Genomic DNA, 23,350 nt, shown 5'->3' with positions numbered 1-23,350 from the left:
TTGTAAGATGTTAATGCATTTATATTTTTTGAGTATTTTTCAGTGTTCCAGAATGCAGTCCACCTTGCTCAATTCTTTTTGTGCTCTTGAAGACAATGTTATTTTGCTGCTGTTGTGAGGAGTGCTCTGTAAATGTCAATTAGATGAGTTGGTTCATACTGTTGTCCAGATAGTCCATATTCTCATGAATTTTGTTTATGTATATTTTCTAGTACCGAGAGGAGTACCTCTTCAACATTGGTCTAATAATTATGGAATTTTTTGTTTCTCTTTATGGTTCTGTGAGTTGTGGCTGAATGTATTTTGGAGTTCTGTTGTTAGTTGCATATACATTGAGGATCATTATGCATTGTAAGTGTATGGACTCCTTTATAAGTGTGTAATATCCTTTTCCCCTGGTGTTATTGGTTATTTGGAAGTTTATTTTTCTCATATTATTAATATAACCACTTCAGTTGTTTTTTGAACTGATGTTTGGTTGGTGTATTTTCCCTATCCTTTTATTTTTAAGTAGTTAATGTCTTTATGTTCATAATGCGTTCCTGTAGACAGCGTGTACATGGGCCTTACTTTGTACTCATTCTGACAATCTGTAGTTTTTCACTGGTCCGATTAAACAATTTGCATCTCATATAATTTTATATATGTTTGGATTTACATCTACCATCTTCCTAGCAATGTTTTATTTGTTCTATCTGTTCTTTGAGGCCTTCTGGCATCCCCCTTTGCAAGCTTCTTAGAATATGGTTAATAACTCTATTTTATCTCTACTACTGGGTTATTTATATTTTAAAAAATTCTGCAGTGGTTGTCATAGGGTGTTCAATACAGGCCTTTAATTGATCACAATTTAATTTCTAAACAATATTACTACTTCACGTGTGGTGTAATCACCTGCCAACTGCATATTCCAATTCCTCTTTCCCACTTTTGGTTTTACTGATGCTATTTATCTTATTTTTGTTCATGCTATAAACCCACAATACATTGTTGTTATTTTGGCTTCATACAGTTATTTTTAGAGCAATTCAAGGTAAGAAAAAACGGATTTTATATCTCCCTACATTTTAATCACATCTGGAAGATTTCAGTGCTTTGTGTAGATCTGCATTTCTGCCTGTAGCACAGTCTTTCTGTCTGAAGAATCTCCTGTAACATGTCTTATATCAGAAGTCTGATGGTTATGCATTTTTGGTTTTTACTTTTCTGAAAATATTTTTATTTTACCCTCATTTTTAAGAGCTGTTTTTACTGGGTATGGAATTCTGGGGTGATGGTTTTCTTTTCAGTACTTTAATAATATTTCTTCATTGTCATCTGGCTTGTGTAGCTTCTGATGAGAAGTCTGCTGAAATTCTTATCTTTGTTTTTTTGGATGTAATGTGTGTTATTTGGCTGCCTTCAAAATTTTCTCTTTTTCTTTTTTAGAAGTTCAAACATGATTGTCTAGGTGTCCCTTAAAATTTATTTATCCTGCTTGGGATTCTCTGAGCTTCTGGGGTCTGTGGTTTGAACTCTTTATGAGTTTTGGAAAATCGCATGTTTCCTCTTCAGATAGCTCCTCTTCCCTGTTCTTCCTGTCAGCTCCCGTTGGAATTCCAGTTGCGTGTGTGCTAGAATGTTTCATATTGCCCCACGGGGTCTTCAGGGCTCTATTCTGTTTCTTCCCAATTGTCTTCTTTTTCAGTATTTCCATTTTAATAATTTCTTATTGACCTACTTTCCTATCACTGACTCTGTTCGTGTCATTTTTAATCTATAAATCAGCCCCTTGAAGGTATTCTTCATCTCTGATTGTGAGTTTTCATGATTATATTATTGCTAGCATTTCTGCTTGGCATTGTCTTAATTTCTATGGCTTTGCCAAATTCCCCCATCTAGCTTCAGAGTTGTCCACCTTTTCCGCCATCGTCTCCTGGCATGGCACCTGGAGGCTCTTCCTCCTGCTGCAGCTGAGCCCTTACTCATGTTTCTTCTCTCTTTGCAGGACTCTGTTTTCCCTTTGATTTCACCCTAATTGGTTTCTCTGCAACTTCAGCTTTTTGATGTGTTCAAGAAACTTCATTATTTTGTAGTTTATCCCACTTTGTTATTGTTGTGTTAGGATGAAAGTGATACTTTTTCCAATTCTCTACATCTTACACAAAACCTTTTAATAAACATTGTTTTCAGCCAGCAGACCCAGAGATTCTGACATATTTGATTTGAGGTGGGACCCTGGTCTGTTTTAAAAATCTTCCCACCTGACTCTAATGTGTAGGACTGAGGCATAGACTTTGTGGGGAAGTGAGACTGTGATCTGGAAAGGAACACAAACTCTGATGTTGGGGATTGATTGTATGATATTTATTTCCCTAGTGGAGTTTTTTAATATATCACTTGGGGCCTAACCAGGAAAATAGAATGCATTTCACATATTTCCTTCACAGAGAATTTGGTAAAATAAATTGGTTCTACGAATGATGAAGAAGCTGTGTGTCAAACAGTGGAAGGGGAGGAAACAGAGAGTAGCTACAACAGGGAGCTGCTGCCCTCTCTAGGCTGGAGGGCAGAGGGAGGAGATGGTGTTCCCAGGGTCCAAGTGCCAAGACAGGTGTATCCTGCAGGTGCTTCCAAGACGCAATCTGTAGGCCGGGTACAGCGGCTCACACCTGTAATCCCAGCACTTTGGGAGGCCGAGGCAGGTGGATCACCTGAGGTCAGGAGTTCAAGACCAGACTGGCCAACATGGTGAAACCCTCTCTGTACTAAAAATACAAAAATTAGCTGGGCAGGCGCCCATAATCCCAGCTACTTGGGAGGCTGAGGCAGGAAAATCGTTTGCACTCGGGAGGTGGAGATTGCAGTGAGCCGAGATCATGCCACTGCACTCCAGCCTGGGCACAAAGCAAGACTGAGCAAGACTGTGTCTTTAAAAATAAAAAAAGCAATCTAGCAGCAGACCCTTGAGGTGGCACCCCAGGCCCAGGGCAAGGGGGACAGCCCTGGACTCTCTTTTCCATCCTCTAGTCTCCTGCCAGTAGCTTTCATTGGTCCATCCCAGCCTCAAACCAGCAACATGGAGCCTTGGGATGTAACTTGCAGGAGTCAGTGAACCCACAGCACAGAACAGGACACAGAAAATGAAGGAGATGCTTTGAGGTGCAGCTGTCCACCCCCCGATCACCCTAGTATAACTTCTTCATTAAGCAAAGCTAATTTCATTACCCATTACAATAACGTACAGCAATGACTGAGAATCTCAGTAGGATTTCAGGAAAGGAAGGTCAAGAATAGATACTTAAAGGAGATTTGGGGTTTGAGCCCAAGTAGCTTAAGGTAGATCCTTCAATACAGGAGACACACCAACACAAGGGACTTGAGGTGAATCTTGGTGCACAGTCTTTTCATAAGTGAGCTTTTAGCCCAGGTGAGCCATTTATTGTTTAAATAAATTAGTTTTCAAAAATTTCCTGAAGCAAACAGTGAGATCATGTAGTAGTTCACAGTCTTATATTCCTGGGCAGGAATTTCCTGGAACAGACAGGACAGGCATTTTGATATATTAAATAGCTGGTCTTAGTTCTCAGTCCTATTCATTAAGCTTTGTGGATGCAGATGGTCTCAGTTCTCAGGGCAAATTTGCCACCAACTGACCCCGGTCTATAATATAGATTCTGTACATTAGGAATCACTCCAGGCTTGAAGATCATTTCATGCAGCCTTACCAGTGTATGCTATGAGGAGTGGTTAATATGAAGACATTAGAATAACTTATCCTGGCATGACTGGAAGAGAAACAGCTACCTCTGTGCCAGTATGCAGACACCCAGGAGTCGGCTTTCCAAAACGAGTTGTCATCACTGCCTAAGAGCTCTCTAGAGAGGCTGCAAGATGAGCTTTAGCTTTGCAAGATGGGCGTGCTCTCTCTCTCTCTCTCTCTCTCTCTCTCTCTCTCTCTGTGTGTGTGTGTGTGTGTGTGTGTTTGGTTAATAGGTATTATTAAGCTGCTATTCTCAAATTGCTGTCCCTGCTGTTCTGACCCATGTCTATTTGCAGGCTGACTGTGGGAAGCCAGATGAATGAGATTCTCTGTGACCTTATCTGCTTTACACATTTAAGGATGTTTCTCAGCTGAACAAATAGGAATGGATGCTTCCTTCTGCTAGCTAGCGGCCCTTAGAGTCAGCTGTTGATCAGATGGATTCTTGGTCTGACACGTGTACATGAAATGCTTGAGATTTAAGAAAGGTCACAGAAATCGCTATGAAGTTCTTCTTATCCATAGTGTGTGGTTCTCTGAAAGTGTTTGTACCACAGCCATGGTGAACTTTCTATTTCATTCTGTCTCAGTGCTGGAATAATATTAATAGTTTTAATATAGTATTACACTATAATATTATGTAATTATATTAATTATAATTATTAATATCATATTCACAGTTAAACTAATATTAATAGTTTCCTTTTCTTCATAACATCTAAAGGAGGTTGTTTCTTTGTAAAATGTATCTTGTTTGGGGCTGGGGAGGGAATCTAGTCTCCTCTTCAAGGACAGAAGTTGCATTTGCATGCTTCACATCCATTCCCATGCTCTGCATCCATTCCCATGCTCTGCATCCATTCCCATGCTCCACATCCATCCACCCTCCGCATCCATTCCCACGCTCATAACAGCATCTTGTTTCCTTTTGGGGAACCCTCCCTTCCTCTGTATCAGTTCATGTAGTGAGGTTGGGCTCAGCCCGTCTCTGCTTCCAGAGGTTGAGAACTAGGAAAGGGGCAGTCAACAGATTGACCTGGCTGCAGTGATTGAGTCAGGCATTAGTACCTGACCTAATTCCAGTAGAGGAGAGTTGGAAGAAATAAGGTCCCATTTTGTGGACACTAATAGCAGTAAGGATGAGGCCAAGCTGAAGCTGCTAGAAGCCACCCCACAGAGCCTGAGAACAAAGCCACCACAAAGAGGCAGAGAGAAGACAAACATGATGTCGTGGTTGAGGCTTGATCCAGCCATGCCTGAAGCCATAAGCTGTACTCCAGAGCTGTTCAGTTACATGAGCCAATACATTCTCTTGTTTTCCTTTAAGCAAGTTTGTCTTGGGTTTATGCTACTTGTTGCTGATGAGGTCCTGACGAATGTGTTCACGAAAGAGGTGGAGTAATAGACATGGAGATAACCATAGGGAAATCACCGTCAACCAATAATCCTTAGCCATCATTTCGACTGCATCTCAAAACAAGCTTCCAGATATGGAAGGATTGCTGAATTGGAAATAATGGTTTGCTTATTCTCTCTTTTGGACTTTGTTAGGATCAACAAAACAATGGCAGTGCGTCTTCCCAATGATAGGATTTGGTGATGAGGATGCTAAGACCCGAGTTTAAATCACCAGATAATTGGTTTTGGAATGGAAATAACATTTCTTGGCTCACTTCTCGCTACTTTAGTAGTGAGAATCCACACACAGCCTAAGGGGCCTCCCTTCTGTCAATTTCCTTAGGTATTTTATTTATGTCTTGTTTCCGGAACTAGGTAGTGAGCTGTTGGAGACCAGGAACCGGTTTTAGGCCTCTCGAATGAAGTCTCGGCATTTTAACAATGCTGAAAACACAACCTAGAATACACTGAAGCTCTTGTAAATAATGAATGGATGGCTGGACGGATGGACACTAGCATGTCGATTAAATTGGAAATCTCCAGGCCAGAATTAACAAAATGGAAGTTGGTCATCCACCTGCTGCTGATGGACACGTTGTGTTTGATCAACAGAATTTTGTTGGTGTTGTTTTCTTAATTGAGTTTTCAACATTTTTTACATCAAGACAATTAAGATAAATTTGGATTTCTGCTGTCTCTTGAAAATCGGAAGCCCTGGCCGGGCTGGCATTCTCACTGCCTCCCTTGGGTGAGGCGCATGCTCCTCTGGTTGCCTCCCTGCCAAACCCTCAAGCCAGCCTCCCTTGTTCTGGGACTTGCACTGCAGCTCCAGGCCACACAGCAGCCACAGAGGCCACGCCTCTCTTCCCCGCAGTGCCTGCTGGACGTCCTTGTGTCTCCCTTTAACATTTGTTAAATTTGAACCTACAAAGCCTCCCTAAATGGGACTCAGGACAGCACCAGTTCCGTGACTTGGTGAGGATACCACAAGCAGTTGGACGTCGGCAACACAGAGCTGGGCCCTTACCAGGAACTAACCACGCTGGCACCATGGTCTCCGCCTTCCAGCCTCCAGAACTCTGAGAAAGAAATGTCTGTTGTTTATAAGCCACCGGTCTGTGGCGGTTTGTTAAGGTAGCCTGAACAGACTAAGACAGCACCTGAGGCACTTGTGAGGACACCAGTGCTTTCTAGGGCCAGTGTGAAAGCCCTACAGAGTGAATACGAGGTGGCTTCTAAGCTACGGCCTTGCACACTCTGTCTGTTAAGGGCCAGCCAGCACACACTTTCAGCTTTGCAGGCAGGCCGTGCGGTCTCTGCCACTACTGCTCAATTCTATCGTCTTGGTGCAAAAGCACCCAGGCAACATGTAAGCTGATGTCTGTGCCTCTGCTAGAATACAGCTTGATTTACTTACTGAAATTACATATACTTTTTATATGCGATGCAATATCATCCTTCTTTTAATGTTTTTTCAGCCATTAGAAAAATGTGAAGGCCAGGCGCAGTGGCTCACGCCTGTAATCCCAGCACTTTGGGAGGCCGAGGCGGGCAGATCACCTGAGGTTGTGAGTTCGAGACCAGCCTGACCAACATGAGGAAATCCCACCTCTACTGAAAATACAAAATTAGCCGGGCATGGTGGTGCATGCCTTGTAGTCCCAGCTACTCGGGAGGCTGAGGCAGGAGAATCGCTTGAACCCGAGAGGTGGAAGTTGCAGTGAGCTGAGATTGTGCCACTGCACTCTAGCCTGGGCAACAAGAGTGAAACTCCATCTCAAAAAAAAAAAAAAAATTGTGAAAAACATTTTTACTTTTGGGGCTGTACAAAAGTAAGTGTCAGTTTGGATTTAGTCCAGGGACTGTAGCTTTTTGACCTGTGTTTTTTTTTTTTTTTTTCCTTTAACCTAGCTTTATTGAGGTGTCATTGACAAACAAAATTATGTATATTTAAAGAGGATGATATGATGATTTGATATACATATGCCTTGTGAAATGATTACCACAATCAAGTTAATGAACACATTCATCACCTCACACAGTTACTCTTAAAAGAATTTATTTATGTATTTTATATTTTATTTTTTGAGACAGAGTCTCGCTCTGTCACCCAGGCTGAAGTGCAGTGGTGTGATCTCAGCTTACCGCAGTCTCCGCCTCCCAGGTTCAAGCGATTCTCCTGCTTCAGCCTCCTGATTTATTTTTAAACTAAGTAAAAATTGTATGTATTTATGGTGTACCTCATCATGTTTTGCTGTCTGTGTACATTGTGAGGTGGCTAAGTCAAGCTGTTTATCATATGCATTACCTCACATATTTATCATATTTTGTGCTAAGAACACTTAATATTTACTTTTTAGTAAATTTCAAGTCTCCAGTACAGCCTCATTACTTATAGTCATAGTGCTGCACGTTGGTGCCTCAGAATTTATTCATCTTACAACGGAAAGTTTGTAGCCTTCCATTGTAATCCCCGTCTGAGCAGGGCCTGGGGTTTAGCATGTGAGAGGAAGAATGGTAGGACACAGAATCAAAGATGGGTGGAAACAAGTCACTTACAGCAAAGAAACGGGGGGTCAGTGGAAGGATTTTTAAAAAGTTGCCTGATTCCGTTTACAGTTTTAAAATTTATCATCTTCTTAATTCTCAGGTCAGCCTAGAATACTTTTCTCTTGCAAATGATATAACATCTATCCACAAGAAAGAGCCTCTCTCTTTATTTCTCTCTCTCTCTTTTTTAACCACAAAAATGAAAACAAAGGGCATGGTTTTGCTTTTGTGAAGTCAGGCCTTTGTGAGTTCTACGTCTGGTGCATTTGATCTGTGTGGTTGATCCACTCATTCAGTCTCTTTGTAAAAGAGGTAATTTGAAACAAGGTAGTAAAGATTCTCAACAAGGCAGATCCATTCTTTGTGCCCAGGTTCACGCTGGTTCAGTGTCTAGCCATTGAAATGGTTCCGCAAAGAGCTGGGATTTTAAAAATTCAGTTGCTGAAATTTCCTGCTGCTTTTGACGAATCAGCTTAAATTCCTATTGTTTGTTTTTATAATAATGTAGGCGACGGCAGTCTGGTTCTCTTTTAATTGTCTTCGTTTCTGCCCTTATTTGAGTTGCAGCAAATCAGCGAAATGGTGTGATAATGGCAATCGCAACAGCTTTCCCCCCTTGGCACACACTCATCCTTTCCATTTTGTTAATCACAATCAGAATAATGCATCTGTTCAGAGGCCCCCTCTTCTATCAGATCTTAGAGCGTGAAACAAAGAGGCCTGAAGATAGTCCGTGCTGCGTATGTCTGATGCGATAAATTAAAAGAGAAAGAACCATCTGAACGATTCAATCAAAACGGTGTCCCCTCTGCAATGATTGGGGAACAAGTATTTCATCGCATCTCCTCGCCTTTCTTTTTGTAATGGAACTATTAGACTCCAAGCGCGTGACTTGCTCAGGGTCTTTTGACAAGAATAAGAGCTCATGAGGCATTCGTAGGAGAGGTGCCTTCTTCACGCTGAAGGAAGGGTCATTTTTTTCACAAGGGAATGATGCTTTTTGCTTTTTATTGAGAGGCCCCTAGGCTTCTCTTTCTTCATCTGCCTTGTGTGAAGTACGAACAGCATCATTTCCAAGCTCTTGCCCAACTCCAACATACTTGAATCTTGCATGAAATACATGTTTTATTAACGGGTTGTTGACATGGTAGAAATTACCTTACTCATTCACACGGGGACGGTCAACATCCTGTTAGGCATTTAACCCAGGACCTCGGAGGTTACGTCGATACATACAAAGGTACTTGAAAATGGTGCAGGGATTGCTGCTTACTGACTTTCGCTCCAAAGATTTAACCGCATTCCCTGGTGGCTTTTAGATAGACGCAGACCCCCACAACATGACTCTTCTACACAGCATCCTTCGTATTTGTTTACTCCCTTGGTGGGAGCAAGTTTGACCTTTACAGCTTTTCGACTTGGTGGAAGATGAGTTCTGAACGTTATTCTGCAGTCAGGTGAAAAGCCTTTGTGAACAGAGAATGCTGAGGCGATAATGCCACAGCTGGGGACCCCAGCGGGGGATGCATGGCAGGGGATCGTGACGTTTGATCTGGAGAGCAGGAGAGTGGTTCCATCAGGAAGTTCACGATGCCGTCAGTGTCTCCAATTTGTCCTCCCCCTGCCTAAACTGGATTAGGAGTTCTGTGCCTCCGAACGCCCACTTTGTCTTGGGGAGATTTCCTCCTATCAGGAATGAGAGATTGGGTGTTAGAAGAGGCTTTGCTGTCTGTCTCTTTAGCAACTCAATAGAGGAATTTAATCCTATTTGTGTCACCTGCTGTTGACACTGAGACATCACTAAACTGGAAAGTGATCTTGTATTGGTCTGTGGTTGAGGGTGGAAGGGACTTGGCAGGGTTCGTCCCGGAAGCATGAGAGAATTGATAGCATTAAGGAGCCGCCTCTTGGCCTGAGCGGAGCTATAAATGAAGGGAGGCAGCTCACTGGGGAATGTGGACCCACACATGCCTTCCTGGAGACATTGTCTCTCCCATCCCTTTCCTCTTCCGTTCCTGCAGGCCTGGCCTATGGAGGCTGCCCATGGGAAGGTCACATCCAGGCCAGAAGGGCCACGGGGGATTTTTAGTGGGGTTCAGAGACTGGCTTTGAACCTCCCATATAGCCTCTGAAGACAGGTTTTTGCCGCTAGATCTGGAGCCCAGGGTGTGCTGGTAAATGTTTAATAAAAATTGCTTCTCACTCTCACATGGCGAATTTCAGACTACCAAGAGTTTAGCAGCTGACTCGCTACATTCTTGAAGATTTTACAGTTGGCTTTGGAAGCCAGTATGAACTAGTTCCAGGATACCACAGAATAGAACCAATACTGAGACACTTCCTAAGTTGCTTCCACTTCTAGAAACATTTAGGTGGATTTCGACTCCGTGTAGTTTTCAGAAATCATTCAGATGCAAGTGACAGAAAACACAACTCAGACCATCTGAAACAGAAAGGCGGGATTCGTTGTGTTTAACTGCAAGGCTGAGGCACTCTGCCTTCTGGCTCAGCTGGACACACAGTGTGAAATATGTCATCAAGGCACCCTCTTTCCACAGCTTGCCTTGTTTTATTTTGTGTTGATTTCACTCTTGGGCAGACTTGCCCTCATGGTATCAAGGTGACGGTTAACTTCAGGACGACCTATTCTCCTCCCTCCCAGCAACTTCAGCATAAAAGGAAGAGAATGTGTCCAAAGAGTTTCTGACTTGACTCTCACTGGATTTGAAAAGGAGCATGGACTCACCAGGAACGAATCACTGTTTAGTTCCATGATTAATTTTCTCTGGCTTAAGACCTATGTGGAAATTGCAGACGGGATGAACAATAGATTTCTGCTCCCCCTCCGTCAGCAGGCTACTTCCAAAGGGAAATGGGCACATTTCACAGGACCAGGATTTCTGGGAGAGAAGCCTCGTTGGCAGTTGAGCGACTCTGCCTGCCGCCTGCGTCCCTCCCCACAGGTGTTCTAATGTCAGTTCTGTTACCGATGGTGGGTCCTGTGATTCAATGCAATTCTGACACTGACTGCCCAGAGTTGATGCAGACCCCATGGGTTCATGGCTGGGTCCCCAACAAGACTGCCTTCACTCCAGATGCCAGCTGCAGGGGGCGAGGGGCTTTGTCCACTGATTCCCTCTATTTTAAGGTTATACGCTTAACCAAACCTGAGCCAAAATACCCAAGGTACCTGTACTTCTGTCCAACGTGCCTACACATTTTGGGGTTCCTACAACCTCTCTTTAGGTTCAATAAAGCACCTCACAGAACCCCCCAAAAGCATGCTGAGCTTATGATTACAGTTTTCTGATAAAGGGTGTAACTCAGGAACCGCCACGTGGACGAGACAGCTGGGGCAAGTTCTGGGGTAGGGCTGGGAGGGATGCGGAGCTTTTGCGCTCTCTCCTCGTGGCATCCAGGGCATCACGCTCAACACATTAACATGTTCACCACCAGGAAGCTCTGCTGAGCCTGTGGTCCAGAGTTTTACGTGGGGTTTCATTATGTAAGGGCAGTTGATTAAACCACTGCACCCTTCCCTCCCTTCCCCGGGGGTTCGGGGAGTGGAACTATAAACCCAGGCTTGGTCTTTGTGGTGCTGTCAGCTCCTTCCTTGAAATTATCTAAGAGTTCACCCATGAATCACCTCCTTAGCATAAACCAAGGCGTGGCTGGCGCAGTGGCTCATGCCTGTAATCTGAGCACCTTGAGAGGCTGATGTGGGTGGATCTGGCGAGCCCAGGGGTTCTAGACCAACCTGGGCATGATGGCAAAACCATGTCTCTACAGAAAAATACAAGAATTAGCTGGGCATGGTGGCATGCACCTGTAGTCCCAGCTACTGGGGAGGCTGAAGTGGCAGGGAGGATTGCTTGAGCCCAGGAGTTCGAGGCTGCAGTGAGCCATGGTCACACCTCTGCACTCCAGCCTGGGTGACAAAACAAACAAAAGCCAGGTGTGGTGGAAAGAGGCTTCTCATGAATAACAAGAACACATCACTCTGGAAGTGCCAGGGGTTTCTAAAGCTCTATGCTGGGAACCAGCGACAAAGAGCTGATCTGTTCTTTATTATATCAGTCACCAAGTGGGTGTGGCTCTGGAGATGTCTAGATGGAGATATACATATTCATGTGTAGAATACCGTGCAATGACCCATTGGCAGAACAATTATTCATTAAACATCCAAACCTCCTCTTACATGAATCTCCACTTGATACTGCAGAGCTCAAGAAGTATCATCAAGATAATTGCTCCTAACTCAGATGAAAAAAGGATTTTTATGACTCCTTAGGAAAATACTTCTTGCTGTTCACTTTCCAGACAGTGCTGTGTATCCGTGGGTTCTGCATCTGCAGATTCAACCAAGTTTAGATTGAAAATATTCAGTAAAAAACCACAAACAATAAAAATAACAATATAGCAATCAAAAATGCAAATATGAAAGCAATACAGCGTAACAACCACTTAAATAGCGTTTACATTGTATTTGGCATTATGAATAACCTAGAGAAGATTTAAAGTATTCGGGAAGATGTGCATAGGTTATATGCAAATACTATTTCATTTGATATCAGGAATTGAGCACTCGAGGATTTTGGTATCCATGGAAGTCCTACAACCAGTTGCCCCCAGGATGCCAAAGGATTGAAGCTGAAAACACTGGTAATTTCACAACCTGTTGCTCGTTTTCACTGGATGTCTGGTGGCTTCATGCCTGTGCCCCAAGAAGAACATGCTTTGTCTAAACCAAAGCTGAGAAACTCAAAGATATTTAGGCACCAGGAATGCAGCTTAATATGGGAATAAGCTGGGCATAAGACAAAGTATAATGGAGTGCAGTGGGAACCCCAGGTTCCTGTGCTTCCTGAAGACATTCACATTTTTTAAAAAAACCCAACAACACAAAGCAAAAGAAAAACACTGGTGGCCGAGGAACCAGTTCTAAGGGCCGGATATGATGAAAACCCAGCCAATTTGCAACCCACAGAGGCTGAGCAGAGTTCAGATTCTTGGAGGTCTGCGGCTGGGGTTGAGTCTGTTGTGCGAAGCTGGTTTTCTCTTTCCTGGATGTCCGTCTTCTTGCCCTGTTCCCTGCCCGGTGATTGCCAGATGAGACACCTCCGAACCTGGCTCCTTCTGCTGCATGGTAGCCAAAACACTCTGGGGGCAGGAGGGGAAGAGAGACGACGTCATTCCTTGCATCACAAGCAGCTGGACAGTGTACTTCTAGAAGAACAGCTTGCCCCGGCCCTAGAAAGCCAGTTCTATAGTCTCACACTTTTGAAACACCCGCCCCGTTTGACTTGAAGCACCTGGGTGTGCAGATGGCACCTGCTTACAGGGGTGCAGGGCATAGAGATGAAATGCGTTACATCAACTCAGCTGCTGCTGCTGCATGAAATTGTGCAGATGGAGTTGACTTGACCACGGCGGCTGACACAGGAAGCCTTGACTGACGATTACGTCTTCCAGGGGGTTCAGCTGGAGGCTATAAGATGACTTGTCGCTGTGCATGGAAGATATACTTGAGCAAATCCAAATACGTTATTTACTACAAGTTAATATTGATTTAGAAAAAATTTAAATCAATTTTGTTGAGGTATAATTAGCATATCACAAAACGTACCCATTTTAAGTGTATAGTTATTGACTTTTTGGACAGATGTATGTACCATATAAACGCTGTCTCATGTGTGTACCATATAAACGCTGTCTCATGTATGTACTGTAGAAATGCTCTCTCGTGTGTACCAAATAAACGCTGTCTCATGTGTGTACCATGGAAATGCTGTCTCATGTGTGTACCATAGAAACACTGCCTCGTATGTACCATATAAACGCTGTCTCATGTGTGTACCATAGAAACACTGCCTCGTATGTACCATATAAACGCTGTCTCATGTGTGTACCATAGAAATGCTGTCTCATGTGTGTACCATAGAAACGCTGTCTTGTGTGTACCATAGAAATGCCGTCTCGTGTGTACCATAGAAACGCCATCTCGTGTGTGTACCGTAGAAATGTTGCCTCATATGTGTACCATAGAAACGCTGCCTCATGTATGTACCATAGAAACACTGTCTCATGTGTGTACCATAGAAACGCTGTCTTGTGTGTACCATAGAAACGCCATCTCGTGTGTACCATAGAAACGCTGTCTCGTGTGTACCATAGAAACGCTGCCTCGTGTGTACCATAGAAATGCCATCGCATGTGTGTACCGTAGAAACGCTGTCTTGTGTGTACTGTAGAAATGCCGTCTCATGTGTGTACCATAGAAACGCCATCTCATGTGTGTACCATAGAAACTCCGTCTCATGTGTGTACCACAGAAACGCCATCTCATGTGTGTACCATAGAAACTGTCTCATGTGTGTACCGTAGAAACGCCGTCTCATGTGTGTACCATAGAAACTGTCTCGTGTGTACCATAGAAACACCATCTCGTGTGTGTACTGTAGAAACGCTGTCTCGTGTGTACCATAGAAACGCTGCCTCGTATGTACCATAGAAACGCCATCTCATGTGTGTACATGTAAACGCTGTCTCATGTATGTACCATAGAAACGCTGCCTCATGTATGTACCATAGAAATGCTGCCTCATGTGTGTACCATAGAAACACTGTCTCAATATAAGACACAGACATTTCCGTTGCCCTTGAAGTTTCTTCTGATTCTTTTCAGGTAACCCCAACCCATCTCTGGCCCCTGTCAACTAGGTTATTTTGTCACTAGGTTAGTTTTGGCTTAAATATATATCTTTCAAAATTTATTTTAGCTTTTAAGCCTTATTGAGGTAAAATTGGCAAAAAATTGTATCTATTGAAGATGTACAATTTGATGATTTGCTGCATATATACATTGTGAAATGGTCAAGCTAGTTCACATATCTATCCCTTTCTACAGTGACTGTTTTCTTTATTTTCTTTTTTTATGATGAAAATACTGAAGATTTATCCTCTCAATAAATTTCAAGGACACTCTACAGAATTATTAACTCTAGTCCTGCGGTTCATCTGGCATAACAGGAGTGTTTCCCTTTGTCATTAGCATCTCCCCATTCTCTCACCAGTGTTGCCGAGCCCTGGCAACCACCATTTTACTCTCTGCTCCTCTGAGTTCAGCTTTTTCAGATTCTGCATATGAGTGAGATCATGTGGTATTTGTATTTCTGTGCCTGGCTTATTGCACTTAGCTTCATGTCTTTCAGTGTCATGTATATATTGTTGTAAATGGCAGGATTTCTTTCTTTCTTTTTCTTTTTTTTTTTGCGACAGGGCCTGGCTCTGTCACCCAGGCTGGAGTGCAGTGGCATAATCTTAGTTCACTGCAACTTCTGTCTCCGGGCTCAAGCGATCCTCCTGCCTCAGCCTCCCACGTAGCAAGGACTACAGGCACCCACCACCATGCCCAGCTACTTTCTGTATTTTTTTGTAGAGATGGGGTTTTGGGGTTTCTCCGTGTTGCCCAGTCTGGTCTCCAACTCCTGAGCTCAGGTCATTGGCCTGCCTCGGCTTCCCAAGGTGCCGGGATGACAGGCATGAGCCACTGTGCCTGGCTGTATTTCTTTTTAAAGACTAAGTAATATTCCACGTATATATATATACCCCACATTTTCTGTATCCGTTCTTTCATTAATGGACACATCGGCCGACTCATCTTGGCTATTGTGAGTCCTGCTGCATGACGAGCAGAAGTTCTGAACATGGGAGTTCAGATGTCTGTGCGGGGTGCTGACTCATTTTCTTTGGATATATACCCAGAGTGGGATTGCTGGATCATATGGGAGTTCTATTTTTAATATCTCCAAGAGCCCACGTACTGTTTGCCGTAATGGCTTTACCAAATTACATTCCCACCCACAGTGTGCAAGGAGTCTCTCTTTTCTACATCCTGTCCAACACTCATTTTTCATCTTTTTGATAATAGCTGTCCTAACAGGTGTGAGGTAATATCTCATTGTGGTTTTGATTTGCATTTCCCTGGTGAATAGTCATGTTGAACCCTTTTTCATAGACTTCCTGGCTATTTGTTTGCCGTCTTTTGAGAATAAACATACAATTTTAAACCCAGGGGGTGTAGAGTAAAACCCCAGCAGTGCGAGAGGAAAACCAAACCAAAACAAACACCAACCTTAACAATGTCTTAGTCGTTAGGCACAGGATCTGTGACAGCCAGACAACCCCAGTCCTATAGCACTGCAAAGAGAGGGTCACACCGCGATGTGGCTCTGGAGCCTGACCTCTGGTTCAAATCCAGGCTTCTTAACCCATTAGTCCCATGAACGCTGTCTACACTGTACCCCTGTTCCCTTGCCTGCTGAATGCAAGTTATAAAATACCTCCATCCTGGAACTGCAAGAATTAACTGAGATAATATCCATCAAGCACGTAGACCAGTGCCTGGCACAGAGGATGCCCAAGCGGTCATCAGTTGCGACGCGTTCAGTGTATTCCGTGTGTCGTACTGAACGCTCTTGCTCCCCACAGTTCGTTCTTCACACAACAGTCAGGGTGCTTAAAATACACAAGTCAGACCGTTGCACTCACAGTGAAACCCAGATTCCCTCCATGCCTGCTCATCGCAACACGCAATCTCTCCTGTTTCTTGGAGTGTTCGTAGAACTGACGAGCAGAAGTTGTAGGATTGCAGGCTCCATGACGAGCTCACACAGAGTTTGGAGGGAACTCACTTCCGTGGACCCATCTTACACAACCAAGCCTTTGTGTAATTGGTTGTGACCATAGTAGCAGGATTGTGTTTGCTAATATTCTCCTGGTATTCTCCCCTCTGCTCTCTATGCTCCAGCCACACCGGATATTATTCTGTTCGTGGAACCCCTGCCTCCAAGTTCATTTCCTTCTCTGCAGTTCCCTCTGCCTGGACCTCTGTCCCTCAGGCTTCTGCACCATTGCAGAGCTGCCCCTCAGCACTCCAGTGCCAGCGGACTCACCAATGAGAGCGGTTGTCCTTGCCCAGCCTGCGCACAGGAGTCTCCAGTGCATCACTTTTACGGCACTTACCTCCACCTCAGCTCATCCTGGGTATTTATTTGTGTGTCTGCTTATTATCTGGATTTCCAACTTTTCCCACTGGAAAATAAGGTCTGACATTGGAGGCTCCATGATGAGCAGAAGTTCTGTGATTACAGCCTTCATGATGAGCTCACACAGAGTTTGGATGGAGCTCACTTCTGTGGACCCATCTTGCATGACCGACCTTTTGTCTAGTTGGTTGTGGTCACTTTAAGAGCTAGCCATTGCACTCAGAGGACATAGTGTATCCCGCGGACTATCTAGAGTACTATGTGACAGACAGTGCAGAGCATGCTGCATGTACAGTGTCAGGGGTCATGGAATACCTAATGACAGACATCCCACCCAAACTTACTTCAGGTAACAATGCAGGTGGCAAGGGGATTTATTGGCCCAAACAACTGAAAATGTCAGAATAACCTTCAGGCATAGCTTGATCCAGGGACTCAACATCAGTGCCACTAGTCTGTCCCCATCCCTTGTCTCTGCTGTCCTCGGGAATGGCTTCCTTCTCAGGCAGTCTCCTTATGTGGTGGCCTCCAGCAACTCCCCAATTACATCCTCCAAACTTCAGGTTCAGCAGGAAAAACACCTTCTCTTTTTCAGTGGTTGAAATAAGCAGCAACTCCCTGAGTTTTACGGGTCTACCTGTGGGCATGTGTATTAATCAATTGCTGTATAACAGACTACCCCAAAACTCTGATAGTGACTTAGAGCAGGATCGTTATTTATGATTTTGCAGTTTCTATAGGAGAGAAATCCAGACACAGTCTTGTGGGGCTGGTGTGTCTTTGCTTCATGATGTCTAAGGCCTCAGCTGAGAGATTCCAAGACTGACATCTGGAATCATCTCAAGGCTTGACAGGGGCTGGGGAATCCAATTCTAAGGTGGTTTGCTCAAATGGCTGATGTTCTAGTTTTAGTTCTCTCCACCTGGACCACTCTGCAGGGCTACTTGAGTCTCCTCACAAGATGGCGCTGGCTTTCCCCAGAGAGTAACATAGGAGTGGCAGTGCTTTTTATGCCCCACCTTTGGAACTCACATTCTGTCATCTCAGCTACATGCTGTTCATTAGAAGTGAAATAGCAGGTCCAGCCCTCGCTGGTGCTAGTGGTAGTGCGATTGGGCTCACACTTTAAAGGGATGAGTGATAAAAAGTTTTTCAGACTTATTTTGAAATCCACCATAGCCCTAAACTTATCACTGTTGTTAGGGGGTAAACTCTGCTGACTGATGAGGCTGTATTAGTTCGTGTAGGCAGTTACCAGAAAATGGCAAAAAAGATTCCTGTTACAATTTCCTCCCCTGCCCCCTCCCCCCAAAAGAAAACAAAAACAGAAACAAATCAACAATACCTAGATGTTCTGACGCTAGCATTTCATGTATTAAAATATCATAGGGACATAAGACTACACAGAAATCTTTCTTCTTTTCTGGGGAGGACAGCTGATTTTACACAAATCCCAATGTTTTTGCATTCTCATTTTCTATCAGCTCTTAGGACACAAGCTTTATTCGGAGGGTGATACTAGCAAGGCTCACTAACATTTTGCCTGAATGGGAGATTTTAAGGCCTGCTTTAGCAAAGTTGATATTTTCAAAAGTATAATTATAAGGTAGAAAAATTAAGGTGTATAAAAAACAGAATTCTTCATTTTATGAAATAACTGACCAACAGTGAACTTAAAAATATCAGACTCCCTGTGTTAATGTGAGATGCTGTATACTTTGCACCCTAGTCTCTGCAAATAACGGACCAACAGTGAACTTGAAAATACCAGATCCCCTGTGTTAATGTGAGATGCTATACACTTTGCACCCTGGTCTCTGCACCCATAACTGTACAGGGAGCAGGTGTACTTTTCGATTCCCTTGGGAAGAACGTGGTTTTGCATCTGGAAAACCTATTAGTTTCCATCGGGGGCTCAGGGTGGGGGTGGCCGGCTAGCTGATTCCTTAGTGACTGTCCGCAAATCCATGCCTCCCAGTTCTGTAAGGCTTCACCACAATGCTCTAAGACAGACACCAAGGTCTGTAATTTATACTTGTGCCCAAGCTAAAAATTATAGTGACTTTCATGTGACACAGCCCACATTTGTCTGATAACCGGCCTGTCCCCAATTCCAAGCCCAAGCTCCTCCGCAATTTTCAATGCCTCGGTTCTCTGAATGAATTGATGAATGGCCTTAAGTTCCCATTTACATCTGCCCTGGAATCCCTCCCTCGCTGAGGAAGGCAGAACTGCACCAGCCAGCGCCGTTCAGTTCCATCAACATGCAAAGCATGTTGTGATGTGTTTCTGTTCTGTGGCTGGGCTGCTATAGCTTTTTTTTTTTTTTTTGACTAAGCTCATCTTGCTGCTGCTTAAACATCAAGCTTTTATCCTAGGCTGTGTCAACTTTCAGTGGTGTTTTTATTTTATTACAATGGAATGGTTTTATCCAACATGGGGGTAAATGGCTTGGCTAAGTGCTTTTGAAGCCCAGACTCATTCTCTGCTTATACTTGTGTCCACTCTTAATGGAATTCAAATAAACAGTTCTCCGGCATGAAAGGTGCTCTATTAGATTTATTTCTAAATTCTTTTAAGGATGTCAACATGCAGCCCTTGGATGTGATGGGAGAGGCATAGCTGATCAACCCCCATGGCTGCTGTGAATTAGTCTGAACCTATTGGAAATGGAAAGTTCAGAGAGCACAGATGGAAGAGATTGAACTAGTGGCTCAGAGTGAATTGAAAGGGCAGGTTTGCTCTGTGCAGAGAGACACCTGTGCAGTGGAGTGTCAGCAAACACGCAGCCCCCTGGAGAATGCCTTCGCTCTTGGCTCCTGAAGGCTGGGTCTGCTTTCAGCGTGGAAATCCTCAGCCAGCCCCAGCAAGGATTATTTCCCCAAGTTTGAGGTTTCCACCTGATTTGAGGCTTGAAATTTAGAGTTGAGAGCATCTGTATTCTGTGGCTTCCTAAACCAGCCTTCAAAACCATTCTGTAACTGACCAACAGGTTTATTTTGCCCACTTCCCAAACAGACCTGATTTATCAACCCAGGGGAATTGCAAAGGAGAAAGAGTATCATACACTTAAAGCCAGCTAAACAGGAGACGGCAGCTTTGTTATTACTCAAATCAGCTTCCCAGAGAATTTGGAGGCTAGTGTTTTTCAAGGATAATTTGGTGGGCAGGGGACTAGGGAGGGGATGTGCTGATTGGATGTGGATGCAGTTGTAGGGATATGGCCCTTGTGTGCTGAGTGTGGCTACAGGAGCAGTGAAGTCAAGAGTCTTGGGTCTGGGTGAGACCATCTAGTCCTCAGAAATGCAGAAGCCTGAAAGGACATCTCAAAAGGCCAATCTTGGGTTCTACAATAGACATCACTATTGTAGATAGTGATGTAAATAGATAACATCATATCTGCCAGAAATTGGGGAAATTGCAAATCTTGTGACCTCCAGAATAATGGCTGGTAATCCTTTTTTGTTTTTTGTTTTTTTTCTTTGAGACAGAGTCTCTCTCTTGCCCAGGCTGGAGTGCAGTGGTGCAATCTCAGCTCACTGCAACCTTCACCTCCTGAGTTCAAGTGATTCTCCTGCCTCAGCCTCCCTAGTAGCTGGGATTACAGGAACGCACCACCACGACCAGCTAATTGTTGTATTTTTGGTAGAGATGGGCTTTTGCCATGTTGGCCAGACTGGTCTTGAACTACTGACCTCAGGTGATTCACCCACTTTGGCCGCCCAAATTGTTGGGATTACAGGTGTGAGCCACTGTGCCCAACCTGGTAGTCATTTAACTAAGCCTACATGTTAGTGGAATTCAGGCTCCTCTCATTTTCCTAACATGCCGGGCTTTCATTGGTTTTACCAAGGAGGTTTAGTTTTGGGGAAGGGTTATTATCATTCCAACTATAAACTAAATTTCTCCCAAAGTTAGCTTGGCCCAAGCCCAGGAGTGACCAAGGGCAGTTTAGAAGTTAAAGGTAAGGTGGGGGTTAGTTAGATCACATCCTCTATGTTTCTTATAATTTTCTCAAAGTTATCAATTTCTAACTGTTAAAATGTTTGCAAAAGTGGTTTCAACTCTACAAGGCAGATCATTTTTCATTTCATTCCACTGGAACAGTCACAGATTTCTCAAAGTATAATTCTATAAAAAAGATTTTCAGAAAGTTAGAGTTTCAAAAGGTTAAAAACATAGCACAGTGAAGGAGGTTCCAATAATTGCTTCATTTGTTGATAAGCAAACTGATATGGTTTGGCTGTGTCCCCACCCAAATCCCATCTTGAATTGTAGTTCCCATAATCCCTACGTGTCGTGGGAGGGACCAGGTGTATATAATCGAATCATGGAGGCAGTTTCCCTAATGCTGTTCTCGTGATAGTGAGTAAGTTCTCATGAGATCAGATGATTTTATAAAGGGCTTCCCTCTTTGCTCAGCTCTCATTCTTCTTTCTCCTGCTGCCCTGTGTAAAAGGACACGTTTGCTTCCCCTTCCGTCATGATTGTAAGTTTCCTGAGGCCTCCCCAGCCCTGCAGAACTGTGAGTCAATTAAACCTCTTTCGTTTATATAAATTACCCAGTCTCGGGTATGTTTTTATAGCAGCGTGAGAATGGACTAATACAGAAGCCAACAAGATGACATAGCTAGATAAAATTAGGTTATGAGAAGTTTTATATATACACACACATATGTATATATATTTATGCATACATATACACAGGGAAAAAGAATGCTTCAAGAGATTGAAAAGTTTGATGCGGAACAGTTTAATGCCCTAGGGCAATAAAACAATCCCCTTTGAAGCTTTCTTTCCTATAAGACAGAAATTATTCTCATCTCTACTGGACAAAAGTCATTTGCAATGTATCAATCTACTCCAAGTTAACATCTAAATTGACAGAGTTTGGGCCCTGATCAATAGTAAATGGTGTGTCACATAAAGTTCTCTTTCCCTAGAGTCTCCCATGACATTTCCGTGGACTTGTCGAATATTTTAGCGTGATTTTGAAAGGGCATGCAGTAATTGTTTTGCCTTATTTCCAAGTTTTGCATCGTTTTTCTTAGCAGGTTGCATTCTCTTTTTCTTTTTTTTTTTTTTGAGATGGAGTCTCGCTCTGTCGCCCAGGCGGGATCTCAGCTCACTGCAAGCTGCGCCTCCCGGGTTTACGCCATTCTCGTGCCTCAGCCTCCCGAGTAGCTGGGACTACAGGCACCCGCCACCTCGCCCGGCTAGTTTTTTTGTATTTTTTAGTAGAGATGGGGTTTCACTGTGTTAGCCAGGATGGTCTCTATCTCCTGACCTTGTGATCTGCCTGTCTCGGCCTCCCAAAGTGCTGGGATTACAGGCTTGAGCCACCGTGCCCGGCCTAGCAGGTTGCATTCTCAAACGTCCACAGAGGCAGAGTGGGGCCGTGTTAGTCTAGGGTGTGTGTTTCCTGTCCAGGGGCAGCTGCTTCTCAATGCCAAGGGCAGTGTGAGTCTCCTGTGACCAGGACCCCAGAATTTCCATGAGAAAATGTATATACACATTTTTATGTGAAATGTTCTGTATGAGTCAGGGTTCTGGGAGATGTACACATGAAAGGGAGTTTATTAGGGAGAATTGACTTGCATGATCCAAGGCAAAGTCCTGTGATAGACCGTCTGCAAGCTGAAGAGCAAGGAAGCCAGCAGTGGCTCAGTCTGATCACAAAACCTCAAGGGAAGCTGACAGTGCAACCAACAATCAGCCTGCGGCCAAAGGCCCCAGACCCCTCAGCAAACCGCTGGTGTAAGTCTAAGAGTCCAAAGGCTGAAGAATCTGGAGTCTGGGGCAGGAAGCATCCAGCATGGGAGAAAGATGAAGGCCAGAAGATTCGGGAAGCCAGCTTATCCCACCTTCTTTGCCTGCTTTTTTCTAGCCGCGTTGGCAGCTGATTGGATGGTGCCCGCCCACACTGAGGGTGGGTCTGCCTCTCCCAGCCCACCGACTCAACTGTTAATCTTCTCTGGCAACACCCTCACAGACACACCCAGAAATAATACTTTACCAGCTATGCAAAGTATTATAGGCATCCTTCAATCATGTTGACATCTAATATTAACCATTACATGTTCTAATTTTAAAATATTGGCAATTAATTCAGTGAGAAGAAAAGACAACATTGCCTTAATCATTTTGAGCTGAGTATGTTGGTGCAAAAGTAATTGCGGTTTTTGCTTTTAATGGCAAAGCTGCAATTACTTTTACACCAATCTAATAAAATTCCATAGACTGGTGGCTTATAAACAACAGGGATCTATTTCTATGGTTCTGGAGTTTGGGACTCCAGGATCAAGGCAGCTGCAGATTCAGTGTCTGCTGGGGACCCGCTTTCTGGTTCAGAGATGGCACCTTCTCACCGTGTCCTCACATGGTGGAAGGGATGAATACACTCCCGCAGGACTCTGTCATAAGGGCACCCATCGCGTTCCCCTGGACTCTGTCATAAGGGCACCCATCGCGTTCCCCTGGACTCTGTTATAAGGGCACCCATCCTGGTCCCCCAGGCTCTGTCATAAGGGCACCCATCACATTTCCCCGGACTCTGTTCCCTGATTGTCTTGCACAGGGCTTGCCGTCTAATAGCATCACCTTGGTTAAGATC

At 44.0% G+C, this 23,350-nt stretch overlaps 1 protein-coding gene across 1 annotated transcript in view; it reads left to right on the top strand.

The window, feature by feature from the left end:
- TMEM132D (transmembrane protein 132D) overlaps positions 1-23,350 on the top strand; it is an 832,282-nt gene that overhangs the window by 22,931 nt on the left and 786,001 nt on the right. The gene's annotated exons all lie outside the window — the stretch shown is intronic.

This window comes from Theropithecus gelada, chromosome 11 (assembly GCF_003255815.1).
Source record: "Theropithecus gelada isolate Dixy chromosome 11, Tgel_1.0, whole genome shotgun sequence".
NCBI classification, from domain to species: domain Eukaryota; kingdom Metazoa; phylum Chordata; class Mammalia; order Primates; family Cercopithecidae; genus Theropithecus; species Theropithecus gelada.
This window is presented reverse-complemented; position numbering and strand designations above follow the sequence as displayed.